This window comes from Cryptotermes secundus, unplaced genomic scaffold (genome assembly GCF_002891405.2).
Source record: "Cryptotermes secundus unplaced genomic scaffold, Csec_1.0 scaffold400, whole genome shotgun sequence".
In the NCBI taxonomy this organism is placed as follows: Eukaryota; Metazoa; Arthropoda; class Insecta; order Blattodea; family Kalotermitidae; genus Cryptotermes; species Cryptotermes secundus.
Window position 1 is genome coordinate 1,765,226 of NW_019723908.1, and position 26,358 is coordinate 1,791,583.

At 38.6% G+C, this 26,358-nt stretch overlaps 1 long non-coding RNA gene across 1 annotated transcript in view; it reads right to left on the minus strand.

Annotated features, from left to right (window-relative positions):
- Positions 1 to 608: 608 nt before the first annotated feature.
- LOC111862090 overlaps positions 609 to 26,358 on the minus strand; it is a 196,699-nt gene continuing 170,949 nt past the window's right edge. Inside the window, exon 4 of the long non-coding RNA XR_002842365.2 lies at positions 609 to 680. This is a non-coding gene — a long non-coding RNA (uncharacterized LOC111862090). The remainder of the gene's footprint in view (positions 681 to 26,358) is intronic.

The window sequence follows — 26,358 nt, forward strand, 5'->3', positions numbered from 1 at the left end:
GAAGTGTCTGAGAACAAATACGAGTAATAACAAAATTNTTCATAGTCACTGCCGTGAAAGCCTCAAATCTTACAACAAAATTTATACTTGAGAGTAAGTTAAATAATATAATGACGGAGAATCTTCCACAAAGATGAGATTCATACTCGTAATTTGAGATGGGAGACGCATGGGAAGATGAAAAATGCTTGTAAAATTACAGCCGGAAAGCCTAAAGGGAAGGGAATATTATGAAGATTAGCTATAGACTAGAGGATACTATGCAAACAGATTTACAGAAACAGAATACGAAGCTGAGGAGTAAATTCAACTGGCTCATGAGGAGGTTCAGTAGCTCTCTCTTGTGAACATTGTAATGGACCTTAGGATTCCATAAAATGTGAGAAATGCTTTGGATGGCTCAAAAGGTCTTTATGGACTTGTTTTAGAACTTACTAACACTAAATACTAGGGCCTGATTTTATGGCCCTTACACACACATACAACAATAGTTACTACATATATACTACTAGCAAAATTTTGATTAAATTTTGCTAAAATTAAAATCCTCTTTTCTTCTTCTTCGACAATTTCTAAGCCCTACAGAGCACTAATTCAAAATTAATTCTAATATATTCTCTCACAAAATTTGTAGAAGCTCTCAAGGGGGAGGAGAGGACGGCTCATCGCAAGACCTCCATCTACGAATATAGAGAACAACACAATACAATAAAGAAACGCAGACTTATAATAACATGCGAAATCACCATGCAAGTATATGTTACTTATTCCCTTCTTACTGATCAGTAACTATTACATACCCTACATGTTTAGGTCATAAGATAATCATCTTCAGAAAAAATTAAACATCAAAGAAGGGTTTAAAATGTATGTACATAAAAGATTTAAAATCCCGTACTTAACCTCATAGAACCAATAAAACGGTACTGCGCAGTGTGATACAAACACAATGAAAACTAACACTGACACTGTATCTAAGAGCTAGTTGTATTAATGAAACTCAGCATAACATTAATTTTAATTAACTGTAAATTTTGACGACTGTATTTAAATTACCTAGATGCTTTAAACCTTTTAAGTCCATGTATTGTAAACTAACATTTGGTATCCCTTGAAGATAGTAGTCGACCGAAATATGTTGGCAATATAATAGGATTTTATCAGTAAAAATAAATACAATATTTATATATATATATGTATATATTAGTATATGAATGATAGTTCTGCATGTAAAGTACATCAAAAGAATGAAAATTATTGACATATATTTATATTATCAGCGGGAATTGAATATGCCGTCACAACGTTCGAACGGCTAAAAACTAAACGCCTGAAATAATGTTGCTACTGGTATTAACAGACTGAGTTCTCCTGTTCCCTAAACATTTATGTTCCTTGTAAAAACTCTTTTAATATTAAAAAATTAAACTGTTAGCCTATTTATTTTTATCCGTAAAGACTATGATAGACGACTATCATGGAAACGTATGTGCTAACTGCGTTATTAGTACTCAGACCTGTCTGATCTTTACAATAAAAAGAAGCTCTTAGTGTAAGATTTGAGATTTTCACGGCGGTGACTATGAAGAAAGCAGTCTTCTGGGATGTGGCACCGTGTAGATGTGGTGTTAACCGACGTTTCGGATGAATATATCGCCTCCATTTTCAGAGTAGAAGGAAATATAAGAAAATCCGCAAGCGAAAAGACCATGAGAACCAGGACAAGCAGACTGCTCGCGGTTTCTTCGCTTGCGGATTTTCTTATTTTTCTTTCTACCATGAAGATGGAGGCGATACGTTCCTCCTAAACGTCGTTTAACACCACATCTACACAGTGCCACATCCCAGAAGACTGCTTTTTTTCAAGCTGTTAGTTGTTTACATGTGCCTCCCTTACGAGAACTCGTAACAGTGTTTATTAACGAGAGGCTAACTGTAAAGCACACTAGAATTCCGGCTGTGGTTTGATTCTAGTACTTGTACCGACGTTACTGGTGACTTTCAGTTAATTAACACAGATTTACTGTGGCAGAAACAGCAAACTGAGGGCAGCGGAATTCGAGATATTTTGAAAGTGTATTTACTCTTTTCTTACCGAAGTGAAACGGAGAGTTTCATGGAGGTAGGCCTAGGCCCAAATTGGGGCTGTAGCGCCACAGGAAAAAAGAAAAATTTACTCTTTTCCTAGCCGTCGTTTTCAGATTTAACTTAACCGTTTGCTTACAAACAGGTAATATTAAGAATAAATTGCATAACCGGCATAGAGATTCATACGATTATTTACAATTATTTTAGCTTTCGTAAACTGTAAAGAAACACAGACTTCTGACATGACTTCTTATGCACATGTAATTATCTCCCCGCAGAATTATCACCTAGCAATTTTTCAACCAATTGGTATATTTCTATGAAATTCTGAATTTGGATCACATTATTAGGGACTAACCCATTTTTATTACCACCAGTTTCCTGATATATATTAATGACGTTTCATCAGTGTTAACTTCAAACGTGGAAGCTGTTCGTACCTAAAATTTTGCAATTTTTTTGTTGTAATATATAATAAAAAGGAATAAACCTTCACTGAGATAATTTCTTGGCGGAATATAAAAAATAGCATTGCGGTAGCACGAAATTTATATTTATCTTTCAGTGTGGCTGAGATAACTAGTGAAGAGCTGAAGAAGGTTTGTGAATATTGCGTGGAGACAGGTGACAAACATATCCAATTTTTGGCAAATAATCATATCATATATGTTAACAATTACAAACACATCGCTCGGCCCGCTGTATCTATTATAGCAGAAGTGTAACCTTTGAGTATGAGAGTCATTTGAAGAAGGTCAGAACTGTACTCAGGATGCAAGCCAAGTGACTATACATTTGGGAAGGGGGGGTAATTCACGACGCTGTTAGCATCTGTGTCATATAGCGTCGATTAATAATATAATTGTAAAGGATTTGAAAGGAAGGAGTTGTAGCCCAATCGCTGTAATATAACGGCGTTTGTATTGGTGTGAGGAAACAAAGAAAATCCTCATTCAGGATAATTTGTGTGACAACCAAAATTCGAACCGAGAACCTCCGGACGAGAAATCTAGAACGTTTCGGTCGGACCGGCTAGCTCGGCTTTATTTTATGGGATAAACTTCTGTTGAATTCCGCCAGTTGAGAGAAACAAGTTCTGAGAACTGGCAGTTCCTAAATTCCATATAACAGACCTACTTCAAATCATATGAGGAGCCTAGTTGTCCCTGTCCTTAATTAATTAAGAAATAGTCAATGAAGAAATATGGAGAAGGGCAGTTATAGCTCCACCATTCTTGACCTAAGCACTAGAAGGAGTTGAGTGGTCAGTTTCACGATGAGGCCGCTTTACCCCCAAGAAACTCGTCCTCGATATCTATTGAATATGAGGCTGAGTGGGACCAGGGGGTCTAATAAGAACAAGAAATTAATAATTAAATCACCTCATGATCAAATTACCCAATCTTTCAGTAGTTTAGGTAATTCCAAATTTAAATTGTACAGATATGATCTTAGAAATTTCAACTTTCCTCATATTATTATCTTAAATATTAATGCACAAGAAATCATAGAGAATTAACAGGTAAGTAAGATTTTAATCTTTCACATCTGATGCGTACATTAGAATATTCTCTGGCAACCAGACGCTGGGTGAAGGGCCCATTTTTTCATACATTTTCCGTCTTTATCACCAAGATAAAATTTACGGATATATTTACGATGTTCTCACACGCACATGCTTAAGTACTCGGTATTTATAGCCAAAACATTTTCAGAATTAATGGCATATACATTTTGTCCTACCGACATGCTGTTTTTTTTTTCTTCAAATTTTACAAAATAATTGCACTAACAGATTTTCATATGTTCTAAAGAAAATAACCGGATAGAATTTACGTGTAGTACCTTACACTGAGTGGTGCTGATGCTCTCTGACTTAAGGATTTCTTACTGCTGAAACGTTAATATTTCAGCTGTCAGGAATTTAAGACATGGAAATTTGCAAGGATCCTTCAGTTCGCATGATGCTTATTGCGAGTATCAGAAATATCCGTTGGCAAGGATCGTGAAAACATTTTGAGGGATATTTCTTTTGGAATATTCGAAATGAAGGCATTTCTTTGGAGTCATATGGATGTAAGAGCAGTAGGGGCGAAACACTTTCATGTGTTTCAGGGAAGAATCAATTGGCAGGCTTTGCGACCGTAATAAACTCTTCGGGTTGCACAAAAACAGAGCATTTCTTCACGAACTCAATATCTGGTGACCACTCAACTGAAGATCTTATCCCACACAATCCGTCAGTTTCTTAATTAATCGGCCTTATATTTTGTGAACTCTCAGTCTCTTAGTCGGTTTCTTTAGCATTGTGAAGTTACATTGTTAGCCAGCTTGTCAGTAATTTGGTTTCGTTACATACTTAATTCCCAGCAATTTATGGAACCCGAAGGTTCATTACAAGACAGGCGGCAAAAGTTCGGCCCCCGTCAAGAAAGGCGATAAGAGAAGAGACACGAACCATTTGGTTTATAAATTTTAACTTAATTAACAAAAGTTTTTAAAAACTTTAATATACGAAGACAACCGCTGTAGTTGTAAAACTTTGGATTTTGTATATATTGTGCATTACAAACACCCACTGTAATAGTGGTTTCCAAAGAGTATCGATGTCCCTCTGATGATGGTCTATAGGGACCGAAACATGAAAGGGTGTTAAGAATTGAAGTAGTAAAAACTTTAACAGTCACACTGGACGGAGTTGTTTTATCTTTTATAATATTATTAGTGTGACAGGCCAGAAGGAAACAAATCAAATTCATTACCGTGTTCACAAGAACCCTCCACAGGTTCCGTCCCGTTCTGAGGCTCTTTGTGACATTTCGTAAGAAACTTATGTTTTAGGGGATGCGTTTTAGTCACATGCCCAACCCTTAAGCTGCAGCACCATCTCTTGTCGGTAGTCAGCGACTGCTTATTCAATATCTTCACAGCTTCCCTCCATATCTGGAGGCCGTTTCCTCCATCCACAACCTGAGAACGCGCCATTCCGTGGTGACAGGGACGCACCTAACATGACTTTAGATACATAGTGTGTTATATTGTTAATAGGTTCTTAATTAGTTGGTATTTACATCATTCTTTTAGTTAGTATCTTAGATATATCGTAACTTTGTTTTCGTTATTTAGTTTGTGAGCTCGTTAACTGTGAAACATGACACTTAAACCCTTCTAGCAGACAGTATCCAGTGACAGCAGAGTCAACAGTTAAGTAGCGACAGGAGCGCTTAGTGGTCCTCCAGTTCGTCACATTCTGTTGGCATGTCTTGCTGACGGCAATGCTTGTCGTCAGATTCTGCTCAAGAAATTTATTGAATCTGATAGTTCGTGGCAACGACAGGGTCAGTTTGTGTTGACCCTTCCACGTATTAGACACAGGATTCTGCGAGGCGGGACATATTTTCTGTTCATCTTAACAGACAGGCGTTTCGCTCCAGTAGCCTACTGTAAGAATTCAGAGGCCTCTTTATGCTACCATTATTTAAATTTGGCATGCTATTGGCATGACCTGAAAATTTTGACAAACATATCGAGCCTAGCAACACAAAGTATTGGTATTTACTTGGATGCTTTGACAATTTGTGAAACTTGTGAGCAAATGGAAATCAATGCTAATAATTCACAATAAAGTACCATTTCCACATAATAATAGAGAAATGTAGGCAAACTGGAACGAATTAAAAGAGGAACGCACTGGAGACGGTTCAAAAATATAAATATTCTAAGTTTTTTTGTTGTTAGTGGGGTGGGACCAAGTCCATTTTACTGCGGCCTATTGTACCAGCCCCAGATGATGGGTGAGGGTTACTGTGGAGCAACTGGTGGAATTAAAATTGGCAGGAGAAACCGAAGTACTCGGAGGAAACCTGCCCAAGCGCCACTTTGTCCACCACAAATCCCACTTGACAAGACCCGGGATCGAACCCGGGCCGCCGCGGTAGGAAACCTGGGACTAACCGCTTGAGCTATGGCGCGGCCCAATATTCTAACTTACATTGATTTATTTATAAGAACTAATGAGTCTAAAAGCTTTCATGCTCTGTAAAACGATTCTGACTTAAATGTGTTTATGAGGTTAGAATCCGCCACCGTAGCCCTGTGAGCAGTCGAAGGCGACGAAAAGGGAACCCGGTGCCTAGGGGTATAACTGCGCAACCTTGTCACTGCGTAATATAATTACAGGGACTTAGTCCTCCAGGTTAGAGATTGCATGCAAAGCTGACGACCTTGCTCTCTAAAGAAATTGTTGCGAAAACCAAAGAAGTGAATACCGGGCGCAATCTGGCAGAATCTTCTAACGAAGGCTATCACTGAAAAGGGGCTGTTCTTTCATTGACGATGGTGAAGATATATTGAGAAATTATCGTAATTTATTTACCTGCATGCAATAGAAGATTGCAAATGGCGTATTCCGTAATGTAATATACAGAATTCTAGAATATATACGGTTTTATGTAGAAAAAAGAATAAAAATTAGCTTCAGCTAAAATATTTTTGGCATGTCACATGAATTTATTAAATATTTAAGACATGTCTGGCAGAATTTTCTAAGTCGTTTTTTCAAAGATGAAAAAGATCTACTGTTAAATAATTTATACTTGTTACACAGACGCGACATGGACCCATTCTGAAGTATAAATAAATATAAATACCAAAAATAAATTTTACTATTCCAAATATCCAGTAATATTTATAAGAGTTTACATGTAATTTCCACATAACGATGGATATCTAATGATCGCAACGTCTTATTTTTCATAAATAAACTTTGTGAGAAGGTTTACAGTGGCCGTTGACGTCCCTCTCATATGTATTTCCAGTTAAACTTCAAGAACTTTTATCGCCTTTCTAAATCTCTGTTATTTTCAGAAACTTCATAAACTTAATTTTATATTTTGTTCTTCCCACGCGTTGGTCCCTCACACGCCCCTTTCAGGCGCACCCATCTGGTTGCAATACCCGTAATCTTATAAACTTCCAACACCCTTTTCCAAAACTTCCCCAGGAAATGACTTCTAATGGGAGGCTATTTGTAACATGAGGTGTGTGTTTTATGTTTGTGAAGATATTCTTCCTTCCTTCTATTTTATTTTCTTTCCCACTGACCCCAAATTGTCACGCAATGGCTTTAAAGAAATTATCACAGTTCTCTACATCTTTCGCCACCCCCCACTCCAGCGCCAGTTTACCGCTTACGTCACTATAATAGCGTATCACAGTCCTTTCTGAACTTATTTGTGTCGAGGCGTAATGAAACATGACAAACTGTGAATCAGTGACGTATATAACATAACATTACCGGTAAATTCGATAAAATTCCTTTATTTTTAAAATGCAAAAATTTTAATGTAAAAAACAAACTCCGTGGCCTGTAGTTCGCAAGCGAACTATTCCGACAGAGCGACCGCTGCTTGTCGGCGAAGTTATTACCAATTTTAAGGTCGCGCCATAGCTCAAGCGGTTAGTCGCTGGCTTCCCACCGCGGCGGCCCGTGTTCGATCTCGGGTCTGGTCAAGTGGGATTTGTGGTGTACAAAGTGCCCTGGAGCAGGTTTCCTCCGAGTACTTCGGTTTCCCCGGCCAATCTTCATTCCAGCAATTGCTCCACAATCACCGTCACCTATCACCTGGGGCTGGTACAATAGGCCAGAAGTGGCCGCAGTACAAGGGACTTAGTCCCACCCCACTAGCAATAAAAAAAAAATGAAAAAAATATTGCCAATTTTAGCGGATAGAGGGTGTCGCGTGTCAACGTAACGGATCCCCACGGCCGTTAATCTCGGTTTTCTAATGTATTCTCGTGAATATATTTAATTTTAACAGGAATAATTTATGTCATATTCGAGGTATTCACACCATTGACTATGAAGGATACTATCCTGTGGGCTGTGACCCCGTGCAGTCCAAGAGGGATACACTGGCACCATCTTTAGGATCGATCAGTAAACTAAGTCAGAAGTCAGAACGAATCAGGCAAGAAAGAGAGCAGACGCCTCGTTCGTTTCGACCCCAAATAAGGAAACAAAATATTCGTCCGAAACGTCGAAGGACTTCTATAGAACATCATGGCATTGTATTGTTACGCAATGAACAAACAGTTACTTAGGAAATGCTAGCCTTACTCAATACAAAACACCTTATAGAAGTGTTTGGTTTGATCCGTTGTTACGCAACGAACAATTCGTTGCCACTGATATTCCTACGCAGCCCTCTGTTGGTATTCAATTCATCCCTGTGGGAACGCAACATTTTCCAAGTATTCGTTGTCGCTGAAATATGCGTTCCCATTGCAGCCGTTGCGCAGCTATGGACGTCATATAGCACGCCACAATTTTGTTTTAACTTTCCCCGTCTAACAGTAAGTCAAAAATGCAAGGGCAAGAAGCAGGCACCAAGCGGAGCAGAATCAAATAAACAAGAGACTTGTGGTTCATTGTTATGCGGACATTACCACCAATATTCACGCCAAACATGTTAACCCACAGACGAGTCCCATTTCCTCTACCCTGTCTTTAAGCCAGTGCAGAGATTGAGTAGCAGCTCAGTTACAATCACATCATCAATATCGGAACCTGATGATCAAGTTTATTGGTAAAATAGTTGGATTGATATCCTGGTGATGAAACCTACAGGAACTCCATTCGTAAAGCGAATGACTGGCCCATTAACATTATTTCACGGTGAGATACAGTACGGGGAAATCGACACAAGAGTGTAATTGCTCAATTAATGTACTGGTTGGTCAGTATTGTACGTGGGTGGGGGAGGGGGGTGGTGGATTTGCATGCTGCTACAGATACAAACGTATGCTCAATAATCGACTAAATAATTGCAATTGCTAAACTGATTCCGGAACGGGGTGAAGAGGTTATGTAGTTGGAGTGAGGTGTTAAAATAAAATGTCATTTTCAGTGGAAATTAAAGAATGACATAAGTACATTCAAACATTTAGACCAGCGTTTAGAATGTGAGATAATTCAATTTTTGGAAGAGAATATAATAGGCTTCTGTGACAGCTTTTCAAAACCTTGTATTAATTTCTTTCTATGCCATGTTGATTAAATTAATCGATTCTCACTCTCTTCGAAATATCTTTACGAAATTAACACAAAAAATTTGCAGATTTCAACAAACTCACAATATATTTTCATGGAAATCTACCTTCAACTTACGGCCATATCCACTTTCATCTTATACGCAGATATAGACTTTGGCGCATGTAACTTCACCAGAACCACCGGAAGACTTGCTTCCATCAATGACAGTGGGTTAAGAAAGAAACAAATGTCATTTTTGTTTTTAAATCTTCATTGTTGCTTTCATATATTTAGTGCTGAATTTCTGAATATGACCTTAAGTCTTACATGGTTGACAAGTTGTACGGTTACGTCACAGATGAAAACACGCAACAAACGTAATTAAGATGAAGACAATAATGTCTCTATGCAACGCATCTCTTCTGTAGCGTTTAAATGTTAATATAAATTCATTCACCAATTATGTATATAATTAATTTTCATTTATTTTTAAAACTATACACTCTGTTAATTGATCGACTCTCGTGGCAGAATCAAATTTTCGACACCCATATTACCAAAACCTGACACTGTACACGATCCTTCGCCAGCCCCATACATTAATCCTCACAACTTATACTTCTGAGGTCAACAGTAAAGTCCTCCTTCTCCTCCTCCTCTTTTCTTACCAAATTTCTGTGTCTCAAGAGGACCTAGCATAACTATTCCCAACTATATAAAGGATATCAGGTGACCTGTATACTTTATTCCTAAAAAAGTAAACAAACCTATCCCTGTAACAGGCCGTGAAGACCCAATAGGGTTGTGAGACTTCGAAGCTCCCACATTTTTCCTAGAGAATCGGCTCACAGGTGGCGGTAAGTTTTCCCACCTAACGCGCCGGCCACCCTTTATCCCTCAAGAAGATTCCTGGCATTTATATCTGTTAGAGGCTGAGTCGACCCCAGGGCCATAATGCGGGTCGAAGGATTAGGTAAATTGAAACAATCCACTTCATCGGTACTCGAACCCGCGACCTTCCGACTTGTATCATAGTGACTCAACCAACTACGCTACCACGTCCTATAGGTTAAAAAGTGAAGTAGATCTATCCCTGTACCAGGCCGTGAAGGCCCATAGGGTTGTGAGATGTTGAGGGTCCCACATTATCTATATAATAGGCTCAAAGATGGCGGTAAGGTTGTCAGCCTTACGCGCCGGCCGCGCTTTACTCCCCAGGAAAATTATTTAATTAATTCCTATAGGTTATGTTTCTTTTAACACATTACACGCCAGAGAGAAAAAAATGCTAATGTGCCATTTCCATATTTGTCTGAAAATGAAAAACAACCTTAACGCTTTAATTTCGTATTAGTTTCCTTTCCGTAGATTAGAACCATATAAAATCATTGCAAAACAAATAACAGGGAAAACATATGCCGTTTTTGTTCAAAGCAGTGGGCAGCGGCCGGTAGATTAGCACAGTTTATTTATAGGAATATCAGTTTCTGCTGAAATTTATATCGCAAATTACTTTCGTAATTCGATTCGCACTTTGCAGCATCACGATGCTAAGTGAAATGCTATTAACGACAATTATGATTTTTGACACAATTTAGTTTCACCCAACCCTTATGCTTGAAACTGCTGTGCTCTGGTTCCAATTGTTAACGTCTCTGGCTGTGCAAGCTTTCGTACGTTCATTGCCGTTCTTACAGGCCCAAATCTGCTTTAATATAATTAGTTTATAGGCCTATTTGTGCTAGTCGTTAAGGCCAGGGGACATCATTTGTTGTCAATAGTACGAGTAATGTTGATGTCCCCCGTCCAAGGAGTCTTACCTTCTGTGTATAGAAGCAATAAACCGAAAAAGCGGCCAAGGTCCAAGAAAAGAACTGTAGAGCCACTGGTGGGTGTATGGGTGGGTGTGTGGGTGGATGGAGATATAGTTCTGTTGATGTAAAGGTATAAGTGAAGCTGTCCCTGTGCTAATTGTTGGAAACCATGTAATGAAGACAAATGGGGAAGTCATGGTAGAAATAAATGCATTGTTAACAAAGGCATCAACTGAAGATGAGTGGTGAGCTTCAATCCCCGGCCATATTAACTCCGCCTAAAGAGCCGCCCATGGTCCCAACAGGAGGATCAGTGGATCTAATAGTCCGTGTGGAGTGTGTGGAGACCATAAATTTCTTTTGCGCCTACTGAGAGTCGATCTCATATTCCTCTGCCTTTCAGCCCAAGCTCATCGCTATGCCGACTAAGCTATGGTGATTGTCTTGTTGTTTATTGTTACCGTTAGAATATTCTCATTATTCCAAGCCCTAGATTATATCTTGAGCCAGTTTAATCCAGTGTACACTATTTTCCCTTCCTTATTAATATTATCCTTATATAAGCCTATATCTTCTAAACGGCTGTTTTACGTTTATTCGAGGCATTTCGTATCTTTTCAGTGCATTCTACATCCATATCTGTTTCATCCTCAATATTTCAACACTTTTCAGCATGAGGTTCAAGTAAATTCAGCCCTTGTTTCACAGAAAAAACACTGCATTTCTGTTACAAAGACAATGTTAAAGTTCTTTATGGAAAAAAATATCGTTAATTTCGTCTTTTGAGAACCATACGAAACCCACAAATTAGCTCTCAGCAAAATGGAAGCACACTGTATATATAGAAACTGCTACACCTGAAAGGGTTAATCATCCTCACAATATTCCTATTTAGTAATGAGTAGAAGTCATAAAGTACTCGAGTATGTAATTTTCTCAGTGCTTCCAATATTTCTTTATAATAAACTCTGTTCTTTCTGAGTGAGAACCCAAGTTATACAGCTCTGCAACACAGCGTGTAAGAGCATAATTATCACAACACACTGAAACACGTGATGCTGATAGATGTGCGAGTTACCACATTTTAACAAAGCTTTTCTGAAAACATCCAGCCTCTGGAAACGAGACAGAACTGAAACGCATGTATCGAAGTGTTACGGAGGGGCAGACAACGGTGATGCGCTTAGCCCTTACTGCGCTGTGTCCCAGGCGGAAACTCCACTGTTAAAGCACTTTCCAAGGCAATATTAACTTCTTAATATTTGATGTCGAAATAGAAGCCAAGTTACTGTGTCGCTAGGGGCGCTGCCGTCTTCTTACTCCGCGCCACAAAGTCTTATACCGGGTCACATTCAACATTCCGACAGAGGCCTCTAACTGTTGTAGTTATTTTGCATAATTTAAACAAGAAGTTCAGGGAAGAACTTATGACGCCTATTTTCTTACTTTAGTGAGCCACTTCTAACAGTAATTTTCACCAGTGAAAACTCCTACTGAAGAAAGCAGTCTTCTGGGATTTGGCACCGTGTATATGTGGTGTTAACCGACGTTTCGGAGGAACGTATCGCCTCCATCTTCAGGGTAGAAGAAAAAATATAAGAAATCTGCAAGCGAAGAGACCGCGAGAACCGGTAAAAGCAGCACGGTCTCTTCGCTTGCAGATTTCTTATATTTTTTCTTCTACCCTGAAGATGGAGGCGATACGTTCCTCCGAAACGTCGGTTAACACCACATATACACGGTGCCAAATCCCATAAGACTGCTTTCTTCATAGTCACCGCCGTGAAAGCCTCAAATCTTACAAAACTCCTACTACTAGGTAATTTTTAGATATAACCTCACTTTTAGGAATGATTGCTAGCCTGATTTCTACATGAAAAGGTAAAAAAGGTTCATTATTTCACAATAATATATGTCTGTGTCCCCAATTTCAATCTTTGAAATATGTTACCGAGTTTCACGAAAATTGGTATGATCTTCATAAGACTGGAGGCAAGTTTATCCCTTTAAAGACTGAATTCCTCTTAAATAATACATAAAATTTCAGTTCGTGACATTCGTTACAACCTAGTATAATCATATCACCTGCATAAACCAGCAACTGATGTGTTCCATTTAATTTCAGTCGCACCTGGTTTGCCTTGACCTTCTTAATGGCCTATACTAAAGTGAAGTTGAACAGTAGTGGCGATAAAATATCTCCTTGTTTCAAACCATTTTGCATAGGAAAATTATCAGACAAATATTTACCTGTACGGACTTTAAATTATGTTTCGTTTAAACACATTTTAATCAGCCGAACTAGATTTCTGGGAATCCCAAATTCTATCAGAATGTTGTACAATAATTACTACAGTCAGTTTTATCACCTTCTTGTGAACTGGTACAATAATAGACTGTTTCTACTAATCAGGAAATTCTTTCTTATTCCAAATAGAATTAATTTGCTTATGGACCTTAGAACGTAATATTTTACCTCCTGCTTGAATCAGTTCTGCCGGAATTTGATCACTACCTGGTGATTTATATCTTTTCAATTTTGAAATTGCAGTTTCAAACTCAAAAAGGGCTAGGATCAGGTACTAACGGCTCCGCTGTATGGATTTCTGTCTGCCTAACATCACTGACCCTATGTACATTAAATAACTGAGAGTAGTAGTTCCTCCACCTATTCAAAATGTTGTGGGAATCTGCAAGCAGATCACCATTCTCATCCTTCACTAAGTTACTGCTAGGCTGGTAACCCCTCTTAAAGTCATTTATTCCTCTGCACAGGTCTCTAATGTTCTTGATATTACGTCTCTACTACAAAGATATCAGTTAATGCTATTTAGGATAACAATCTCTGTTTATTAGAAGAACCATACGGAATGCCAGTGCGCTCTGTGAGAAGACTGAAAACCGTTGGAATGTTAAAGTAGGCTAATATTTCCGGCCATCTCTCAAAAATTAAAACTAATAATTTGTGGCTTTACAACAATACAAATTATTCACTATCATGTCTTTTTAATTAAATATCAACTGCTAAGCATAATCTTGGCCAGTGCTCTAAATCTTTTCACTATCGCTTCATCATTAATAATACTTCTGTCTTTAAAAAATGTACAATCTACACATCTGGCAAAGTGTCGTTAGATGCAAGAAATATTGAAGAACAGACATTACTGAAATCGAAACCTGCATTTTACGATTAAAATTTTTATCCACAGCGTAATTTTCCTCTTCATAAATAACGAAATTTACGCAAGAATGCTTTTGAACGCTTATAATAACACATCATTAATTACTTCCCTTTTTCTTTCGGAATATAAAAAGGATAGTAGTGAAACATTTCCCTTTCCTACTCCTCCCGTCTGTCTTGTATAACTTTATCCCTGTTTCGAGAAGGGTTACGCAAATGACATATGGTCACTGGACACAATATTCTTTGTAAAGCACTTGGGGGTGTAAGGGACAGAGAGAGAAGGCGGATAAAGAGCAAGAGATAAAAGGAAGATGAGAAAGACAGAAGATAGAGAGGCAGATGTAATTGTAGAACTTGGTAGTAGCACTTCAGCCAACTAATTGCTCTCTAATATTGCCGTGCCAGTGAATTTGACTCCACTGGATTGAGAACTGGCAGTCTCTTTACGTACTAATCAGAACATTCAGTGAATATAGCAGTAATTACAGAGGGTCTTCTGTGTCCAAAGTTTCAGCAGCAAACACAACACAATGTCTGTTTGGACAGCATCTCCCTTTCTACAGTTTTCATTATGTCTCCTCTTGATTACAGGTTATATATATCATCTAGTTTGAGACTTCTTGTAATACTAGTGTCGACTCCTACACCCCACGCTGTCTCATATGAAGGATAATTATTTAATTATCTGTGTTACTGAGACGTTTCTAAAATTAATTTTAATAAAATGACGGATGTTATCTTTGGTTCTGAAATTGTAATCTCCTCTTTCAACTGCAATGAGTCCGTTTCCTTGCCTTCTAACAATTATTCTTAATCGGTCTATTATAATTAGCATAATTACACAAATTAAGAGACAGAGCAGGTTTGCACTGCGGTTACACTCTGTAGGTCTGTCTCTGTTCGGAAGGCATCAGGTTTATAACACGATCAAGTTAATGGCTAGGCATATAATCACTGGGGTTTTCATGTCTGTTCTCAGTTGCTTCAAGTACAAACGAAAGTCATGATGTAATGATTAGTAGCCCTGCTTCCTATTAGTGAGATACCGGTTAAGAATATGAGCCCGAAGGCCGGCTGTCATGCCAGTGGTTTTTTGTAGTTTTATCCAGTCCCCCTCAAGTAACACCATAATTTGAATTATAAAACGAACAGTGGAACTAGGACAATATTGGAATTCTGCAGACATTTTCCAAAACCTCGGGAGTTGTTAGAGGTTAATTTATTGAATACACTACGCCATCTAGATCTGGGAGGAGGAAAAGCTCCATTCATTCATAACTTTAGCACTAGATAAAATTTATGGTAAATTTCGAGTCGATATCTCTTTTTCCCCCAGAGGGAAAAGTCCCCATATCACAATAAATATGGGGTTAGCATCAGCACTTCCTCAGATTTAGGTACTTTCTAATTTACAGTACATTAGAATCTAAGCCTTAGTATCCTAACAGTCGGCACTGTATAACTTACGCTACCTAACCTGCACTTTGTGAACCAAGGTTCGCTAAATAAACCGAAAACCAGTATATTTAAGTAAATCATGGAAGTATAACTCTGGGTCGCGAAGCTGACCACTCACGTCCAACTAGTGTCGAGGTCAAGAGAACGTGGATCTATACAACCACTCCCCCATACGCCTTCATGGCGTAGTACTTAATGAGTTAAGCACAGGAACAACTTCACTTTTTCTGTGGCCTATAACCATAAACGGATCGCTGGTAACGGTAGCCGAGCGGTTTAAAGCTCGATTCGCAGCCGGTATCGTGGGTTCGAATCCCACATAAGGCAATCATAATTTCCGAGAGTACCAGTGAAGAAAGACACGGAATATCATGTATTCAGTCTGCAAAGAATTATGCTTCTGTGTGAAAGGCACTTGTACCTGTGTTCTGAAGACTGCAGAGCACTGACTGAGCACAAAGATGCAGAAATATTGAAGCTGTGGTCCCCTTAAGAGGGAAAGATACGCAAAGGAACTGCGGTTTCTCTGCTAAAACAAGGGCTTAGAATTTTCAGCAGGTATGGCATGTTGCATTTAAGACGCGTATACAACATTGTAATTGGTGCAGAAAGTAGCAGGTCTAGCAGTTAGCAGGTCCAGAAGTTTGGAAGACTAGTTGAAAATGAGCTGAAGACTTTAAAGAAGTGCGAATTTTTTAAATCCATTCATTATATTCATTAAGCACTGACCTTTTTATAATACCGGCTCATAATCTATTAATTTTTTCCAAGTATAAAAAGTCTAAGTCTGATTCGCATTGAGCCGAAGGATTGTAACATATAATTAACGAAATACTGAAGCTCTGTCCTCACCCTAACAGTCATAACCTCTCGTGTTGACAAAGCGGACATCTCGTCACTCTGCAGGTTCGTCTGTTGAGTACGCCAAGTGGGAAGCTAAGTTCACAATGAACTGATAGTTAACAAAGAACACCAGTGTTATTTTTCACATTTCAAGTTGGTTCTTTAGTGACGCTGTCAGTTTCGAAACTATGTAGCTTCTATAATGGGATGTTAATGCAAGCGGAGCAGCTGGTATAGTGGGAATTTCGAATTCATTTTATTACAATTAAGAACTAATCATTGTCCTATTGGCAACATGGATATTTAATCGTGGTACTGATTTCTTTGTTTCGTGCGACGAGTGGAAGTCCTATTTTATAATCGGCTGATAAATAATAACAAAGGTGACCGGAAATTCTAAACGCCGCTTATTAGAGCTAAGCACCATTCACCGCCTTCTTGAAAATGAAGTGTAACGTTCTACAGGGGTTGATGTAAACAAGTGCGAGGCATCTGATTTGAAAAGAATAAACCCTTGTACACAATGAACCAACGGATATTAATACGGGATTTTTTAAATTCTGTATGACAAGACACTAATCGCTGCCCCGTTGAAAATACAGGCATTTTTTATTTTATTGGTACCTCTGTGACCGCTTCTGTGGTCTAGTGGTTAGAGTTCCTGCATATAGATCCAGATGTCCGGGTTCGATTCTCGGCGCTACCAGATTTTCTGAGAAGTAGTTGGTCTGGAACGGGGTCCTGCTTTGTTTTAGTTTACTTTTAAATAAAATTTCCTACGGTATATCATTTATGCGGAGAAGTTCATGGAGGTAGGCCTAGGCCTACTGGGGCTGTAGTGCCAAGGAAAAAAAAATATCATTTATGACCATGAGACTGAAGGATGAATATGAATTAAAAATTCACAGTTGCCGTTCTTTTCAGTCTAAAAACAGTTTACCTCAACAGATATCCATATCTTCCGATGACGTAATACCATACGTTATTTCAAGGCATAAAACTAGGGAACGTCTGTGTCCCTCCAATTTCACCAATTCACGCGTTCATCGTTGTGTCACTATAAACTAAAGGAGTCTTAGCCAGCGCAAAAACGTTAATGCCATATTTAGTGAACATCATTTAACTGGCCCAGATTTGAAAGGGAGGGCACACCTTCAAACCCAGTGTGGCAACCTCATAAGCCTCTATTGAGCCCAAAATGGAAAACTACCGAGACTGCTTAATTGGTATAACGACCAGTGTACAGGCGGTGGAATCGGGGTTCGGTTCCCGGCGGGGGAAATAATTTATTCTCTTCTCAATATCGTTCAAACCGACTATGAGGTCCACCCAGTTTTCTATTCAATGGATATTGTCTGCATTTTCCCTGGTAACACCACGGGGGGGGGGGGGGCTGAACACACCCAAACACATCTAGTGATGAGGCCATTAATGGTGGAGCGAAATTTTCACTCCAGAATATGTCTTTATGAAGTGGAGCTTAATTAATTTCAAGCATAACTCTAATTTAACTTCAAACTATCCAACAGCTGTTAAGAAAATATTTGCGAAATTCTGAACTGTGCATGATAGAAGTTCATGGCAGCAGGCCACGGCCTGCAACTAGCCGGCATATATTTACATAAGTTCCTACCACAGACATGGCAAAGAGAAGTGTTTTCCACCTCTAAGTAATTTTACGAAGCAGCTATTTGTTGGGAACTCACAGTATTTAAGTAACCTTGAAATCCTATGTGCTTTATGAAACCGGAAGTGTGTTTTTTTTTGCATTAAAGATCATCGTATTTGACGCCTTGTAGACTAGTATACGTCTACTGACTTTTCAGAGGAACGTGCTGTCATGTTTTCATGAGAGAACGTTCCTCCGAAACGACTTTAAACTCTTACCAGACTATACGGCGTCGCACCCGAAAGGCAGCAATTCTCATGGCCACAGAAATTGTAAATTAAAATCTCAGGTTTCTTATCATCTTCACACAGAATCCGATAATTCTAAGCCAGTTTAATCCAGAATAACGCTCTGTCATTTTTCCTTCATGTATTAATTTTATTGCCGTCCCAACTATCTGTACACTTAGGTCACATAATGGACTCTTTCTTTCATGTCCATGGTTTCTGCTGACCGTCTTACAGTGTATACACTTTTTCACATTATTCTTCACTTCCACACTACATGTTTCAGCACTGATGTGCCATCTTCAGGTGTCTTCATGCACGTTAAAACTATTGTACTGCATGCCACAATGTCTCCATTCTAAAATGACTAAAATCTGTGTTCGTCATATAGGACGATGAATTCTAAATAATAAAACTTTTCAGGATTCTTCCTACGTCGCACTCAAACACGCGAATTATGCCAATCCTCTTTTATGTGAGCATTCTTCTTACATATATTTGTGTATCGTGTTCTGTATTGCGTTTCCTCCTGTTACTGCATGCGTTGTACTGCTGGATCTGTGTGTCCTTTCATATGTGAGAATAAAAAAGTTAATGCAAACCTTTTTATGCGTGCTTTATTCGCTGCCCATCTCACCATTCTTGAATTAATGGCGCTAATAGATGTTAAAGTTCGGAAACAATTAAGATCCATATTATACAACTCTCTTTGTATTACTGTTTTTGTCTTATAAGGTGGAAAAATAGAGTAAAATTGTTTATATTTATTTCTTAGTTATAACAGGTGTACACGATGAATTTCAATGTCGTAGTTTCGGAGTGACCGATGTAGTTAGCAAAATACATTTCTTTATAAACAACTCTATAAAAACGGAAACCTGTCTCCGAGGCGGAATAATCTTCCGGCCCCCTGCAGGTAGGATCATACTATAACATTCTACAAGTGCAAATAAATCGCTTTATTAGTTTTGAAACGAATTCAGAGCCACTAATTTTGGAGCTGAGTTCCCTGACTGTTAACATGAATTAGCACGCAGTTGACTAACCCAGAATCAGCAGGGAGAAAAACAAGAAGTTTGACACGAAAAGTTGTTAAACAAATTCAGGCACTTTGTAGTGCATCCTGTCTGTGGCCGGTGCAAACAGAGCGGTGTATGGTTGCTGGTCTTGACCTCATCCTGAGGAACCCGGCGACCAGCAACAGGCGACTTGAATCATTCATGAAGCAAGCCCCTGTCTCTCTCGCCTACTTGCCTAAGCGGATGCACAGCTACCAAATCGTGTAAGTTTGACTGCATAACTTAGAAGGTGCGAAAGTGCTTGGGTGAAGTATTCACCACAGTAATATACATATATATATCCCACTCAGGGCATGGATGTTTAGTTTGTGTGTGTGCGTTTTTCTGTGTTTGTGTACAGCTAGAGACCTTGCGACGAGCTGATCACCCGCCCAAGGAGTCCTACTGAATGTGTAAGATCTAGAAAAACCGAAGTGAACGGAGAAGTTCATGGAGGTAGGCCTAAGCCTACTGGGGCTGTAGTGCCAAGGGGAAAAAATATACATATAAGGTATTTCGTTATACCTGCATAATATGCTAAATTTTCTACACAAAAAATTATGGCTATGAATGCTCGTTCTATTTTTAGCTCTCTTTCTCCGTGCATAAGAAATTAGAACCATCTCCTTGCTAGTGTGTGTGTGGGGGGGGGGACGCGTGTGTGAGTGCGCATATATACTTTCGCCTGCCCGCCGTGCGTTTGCTAAATATGTGCGTAGATATATGTGTGTGTATGTGTACGTGTATATAAATGCCTAAGTTTAATGTGTGTACGAATAAGAACATGTTACTTGTCAACGCTGTGTTGAGAGGCGTATAAGAAAAGTGTTTATAATGACTAATCATATTAAAGGGAAATTATCCTCCACGTCAGAACGGAAGTTAATATAGACCAGAAGATAAATCAAAGAGGAACAAAACCCAAACAATATAGAAATATAAACATAAATCATTTGAAAATATTTCATGTTGTAAAAATTCTGAGTCGAAAATAACAAATTCATTTTAATATTAAAATAATAATGAATCCTAGAAATGTTTCCTCTTAATCAGTTTAATAATAACCTAATTTAAAGTGACCGAATCCAACCTGATCAAATATAACTTGCCTAATCTATCACTGCCCAGTAAAACCTAAATAATATAACTAATGAAACAAGGGAAAGGAATATTTAATTTTGGCAGCAAATCAGTTTAATGTAGCCATTGTTTTATACGAATCTGAAGAGAGAAGCGTAACCGAAAGCATTTCGATTATTAAAACAGCCCTAAGAAAACCTATCCCATTCACTTCCTCCTGCTAACCTCCATAAATCTCCAGTATCCTTAAAGTAAACGCGTCATGTAATTTCTTGAGAAGATAAAGGACTGACATTACAGTCCAATGTGTGCCTTGTTTTGAGGATAAATTTAAGGTCTTTCTTACTGATCGACATCAGACGAACTGAGACGAGGGTGAGGCGTCAGCGACTTCGCTTCTGGGAAGAGATCGCAATATGCATTGGTCATGAGGCCGAGTGGGGGAGACAGGCGGTTTGTACGCTCTAGTTTAAACAAAAATCTTCGTCCCAGAATTCAGAAGAATTCAGATTCTCCGTCACTCAACTAATAATTTTTATTGCAATCAATAAGCTGCTTTGCTTAGGACATCTTAATATATGTATTAAATATGCCTCCGTTTTCTATGTAATACAAAGGTCGTATAATTGAATTAAAAGAACGACATAAACCTTAATATTTAAACATATCAATTATAGAATGCATCCAAAATGTAACAATTAATTTATGGTTACAAAAACTTCAATTCATGCTGTTTTAGCCTAATTTTCTTATTTTTAAGGAATGAAAGAAGGCTTATGAGATAGCTTTGCTATCTGCTTGTTTGTCTATATATATATGACTAAATTTGTTTCTTGTTGAGAAAGCCTGAAAATATATTTTTGTATATATATATATATATCGCAGGGAACTGGATTTATTGGCTACCAAAGTGACTCTCTCATCACATGGCTATATGTATCAGGGGTTATTCTGAACTTCTGCCGATATTGAGAGAAAAGTTTGGAATTCAGATCACGCAAGATCCTTTTAATTTAACCAAATTAATGCTTAATTGTTAACATTAACGTTATTATGGCCAGAACCTTAAAATAACGACTCAACTATGCCTCCCCGATAAGTAGACAAACGTGTCTGATCAAGGATCACAATAAACACCGTGTGAACTGGCGTAATACCTTGTTTAATTATTGCTACATCATCTTGAGGCAAAGAGTCCTATTTAAGTTAATTAGAGCATACATCACATTGACGACCCTGAAATATACACAGAGACAGGAAGTTCACTGCAACCTGGTCTAGTTCCTACAATATTCAAGCCACATGCAACTGGAGCATGGAGAGCAAAGGGGGATAATTTTAAGGGGTAAGGGAATTGTATTTTTGTCACCTAGTTTTATAAAATGAAATGTGGTGATGATTGGATATAAAGAATGGTGTATGGTTTACCATCATTCATTTACACCCTTCAACTAACCCCCTTTCAAGCAAAATGTGTGCCCACAACTCCAGCAAACCATGCAGATGCCAAACAATGCATGTCAACACCATATCAGCCATATAACCAAACGTCCAACCCTCAGAACATGCTTAGCGCACACACGGAACACCTCCTGCGAGTATCTCCTGTTACACACATAATGCAGTGTCGTCTGCATATTTTATCAAAAGGAATTTCCGAACTCTCGTCTTTTCTAACGATGCTGCAAAGTCACAACAAGAATATTTTCTGCTCGGATACATAGACACTTCTGCTTAAATCACCAGAAGCTGAAACATGATTTGAAATATTTTCGGTAATTCGCTACAAAATTCCGTAAAATTCAGCCGGATTCAACATAAATAAAGAGCTTTTTTTTTCTTTGAGGAATATGGAGGCAACATGTCCTCCGTTGACTTTCAACGGACCATAAGTTATATTAGGAAGATCAAACTACACATAAACACGGCTGTGAGAACCTCAAATCCAATACAGTTCGCAAGTTACCCCAATAATCTGCAGAGTACACGAATGGAAATTTCTTCCTTTCACACCCTTTGTAATTTTGTTTATTTTATCATTGCTCATTTTCATTGTTTCTGTTGTCAAAAAGCTTAAACAATTTTGTCCATGTAAGATTTGAGGCTTTCACGGCGGTGACTATGAAGAAAGCAGTCTTCTGGGATTTGGCACCGTGTATATGTGGTGTTAACCGACGTTCCTCCGAAACGTCGGTTAACACCACATATACACGGTGCCAAATCCCAGAAGACTGCTTTCTTCAATTTTGTCCATCTTTGACCCATATGAGTACCAGAAACAGGCCTGGCTAAGGGCTGAAATAAGCGAGTGTTTCCTAAGCAACAATGGAAAGAGGAGTATACAGACAAGGAAGTAAATATTCGCAATGTCTAGAGCGCGGAATTACACTGACGAGGAAAGTCAGCTTCATGCTTGAGCGTTTAGCCACCCATATGCAGGGGGCTGGAGACTCAGGGGTAACTATTGCTCGTATGGACATTCGACGAAAAGTTGTTGCCCTTATGGCAAACAGCATACTGATCTTACTGCAGTATCCTTATTGACTGAGCTATCGGAGCCAAGATTTCAGTCTCTTTGACGATAATGTCCAAACTGTGAAATTCTGTTATGATATAACGTAGTCAGATGATGACTTTTAGGAGGATCACAGTGCTTCAATCTTCAAACAGACGTCACTTTTTATATTCAAAATAGAGACGGTATATTCCTTCGAAACGTTGGAACCAAGATACCAGAGTACACAGTACCATAAGCTCTAAGATCGCAATGTTAATGTGCCTCCGTAAAAAATTCAGCATAAGTACCGCGCCATTATAGCGTAGAAGTGGAAGGAAAATACGTCTCATATTCAGGAACTGAGCAACGATGTAGCTGATTGGTTCGCTATACGCTGGAAATAATAGGACGTCCAGACGTTGTGATAAAGGTAATTCTCAATTTTAAAGGTCTTCAATCATTTAACGAAGTCGAGGCCTACTTGCTGAGCTGTACTATCCCACGGCTCCAGTTTTAAAATAATACTAATTCGCAACGACACCAGACTTCGTACAATGTGTCAGAAGCAATGAACTGAATCCAATGGATCACAGTCTTCCCAGCGTTTGAAAGACATCCGTGTGACACGAATGAGACGACTCGCTGCGGACAGGAAACATCCAAAATGTTTGACACTCCGGCATTGTATCCGGGAGTTACGATGTTCGAAACTTAGATGGAGCACTGACTGAGATTATCCGTGATTTTCTTTCTTCGGCCTGGCTGAGTCATGATTTATTTATCTAGGATAATTGAGGAGCTATTTCAATGAAATATCGGCTCCGGTCTAGAAAATAGAAATTAACGGCCGTGGGGATTCGTTGCGCTGACCACGCCATACCCTCTATCGGTTCAAGTTGGCACTAACTTCACCGAAAAGTGGTGGGTGCTCGGTCGGTATAGTTCGCTTGCGGACTCAAGCCACGGAATTTAGTTTAAAGGGGGCTACGACTGATTCTTCTCATGTAATTCCAACTTACTCTTCATCACAGTCTTACCAAGAGACGATTATAACCTACAAAGTTGAAGATTTGCGATTAGACATCCCAAGAAGTAGTCGATATAATATATCTTCAAGTTGAAGATTAGTGTTGCAGTGTGCTGCGTTATCGCAAGATTTTGCCTAGTGTGTGAGTATAACCGTTTCAGGGAAACACATAATCAGCAGCGGATCACTCATGGGGATCGAACCGGCGCTACCTGTTGTGTGAAGCGTACCATAACCAAGAAGTCCACAACGTGCAGGATAGAAAGATATTACGAGTAATATCCATTTTTAGATAAATACACAGATACTGGTAGCTTAGTGATAGTTGCAGGAAAGTTCTTATTTAGAGTGTATTTGTTTTCCTTAAATAATTTTTTGCTTAATTATTCATGTACTGTGAGTCGAAGATAATTTCATTGTGAACTGATGTAATTTTTAACAGTTGATAAATGGGCTGATTATGCAGGAACGCACGGTAAGAAATCGTACATTTCTTATGCACTGTACGCTTACCACTGTGCTCACTTTCGCCTTTGTGCCTGTAGATGGAAGCACGTACTGATCCAGTATCGAAGCTCAATGCGGAGAATATGTCCGCATTCTCCTGTAGGAAAGCAGACTGAAACGGATTTGTGTATTATATTTTCAGGTGATTATAGAATGTGTTTGGATTGGTGACTCGATTTATTGACACCCTACACATCAAAAGTCTCGTGACTACAATTTACAGATCACTGACACACACAGACTAGTGTCCTCAGTCTATTACATTCTCCACTAGCCGTTTCCTAGCAAAGGATTTTAACACAAGAACTATAAGAGTCTCACAGAATTACATACTGCGAATATCAGACGTAAAGTCTTCTCTTGTAAATAACTAGTCGCCCCAAACTGTCCCCCCGGTTATGACATCTCGGCACGGACCACATACTAAACACCATTCCTGTGTTGCTGTACCATTTTTGCGTTCGTGCCTGTTGCTGCGGGAAAGTATTTACCGAGCCGTTGTCTGGAAAAGGCTCTGATATCTTTGCTTATCTCGCGGTTGTTGCATATTAACTGCTGTACACACTATAATGTATTTTCTCAGTGGTATTTTCCATTTAAAATCATGCATCTGTGTATGTTTTCTAGCGTAACAATTCATATCTTCGTTTTCGTTAGAAGTGCATAGCATATTATTTTTCAGAAGTGAAATATTGTACATATTTTTCGATTAATTGACCATAACTGCGGTAAAGTTAACTGGCATATCGTCGTTTAAAAAAAATATAATTTCATAATATCGTTACATTGGTAGGTTGATGGGATTCAATATAATTCCAAAATTTGGCCTGATTATACATAAAAAATATTTGCTAGATATACCATTTTGAACGCGAATGTAATATTCTCTCAGCTATTCCAAATAAAGTTTCTAAAACTGTCTTTACTAAAGTTATGAATTCACCGTGAAACTACAATCCGTAGGAACCGAAGAACACGTCATGAGCGTGCAATGGAGTATCACTAATTACTTCGTTTATAAAATTAATTTTTAAACCACCTGATGAATATTAGATTAGGTGTAGATAATGACATCTCTAGGAACATGAAAACTGCGCTGCTTATGGAAACAGTACAGCATTCCTTTGCGAATTGTGCAATTGAATATGAAGTTTCTAGTGACCTTGTCACATCGATGTGAGCTTGTACAACAAATTTATTTCGTATTCTGCATGTTGTAATGTTATATCATCACATTCAATCGTGGCTTTAGAAATTTGTATTCTCACAACAAGGGCCTTTGACCCATTACTGGAAAAAAAAAGTAAAATTTTGCACTTAAAAAATTAATATAAATTTCTGGCACGAAAGGGACAGAGACTAAGAAAGATAAAATATAAACATGGCATAAATAAGAACGGATTCCATAGGTGTTATGTGGCCGAAATTCCTCTCAGATTTCTGGGAAGTCAGTTTAAACCTCAAATGTGGCCTACGTCCCATTCTTCTTTTTTTTTTTTTTTTTGAGACTGTCCTGTCAACACCTACGTATGGAATCATAAACGAACAGTTTCTTGTTTGACCATTCATCCATAAAATTCGATAGTTCATGGGTTAGTTATTCACTTGACTGATCTCCAGGCTGACTTTCGAACTGGGGGCCTCTGAATACGAAATAAGACTGCATTACACCGCGATGTTCTGTCGCTTATGTCTCAACTTAATGGAAGACAGAAGAGAGTAACTACAAGACGGAAATCAGTACTGGTTACAAGAAAGATTCAAATAGAACAGCATACACGGTATTGACATCTAGCGATAGACCGAAGGAATAAGAAAAACAAAAGAAGAAGCGTTACGAATTATAATGGCGTCATGCACGACCCAAGCCTTG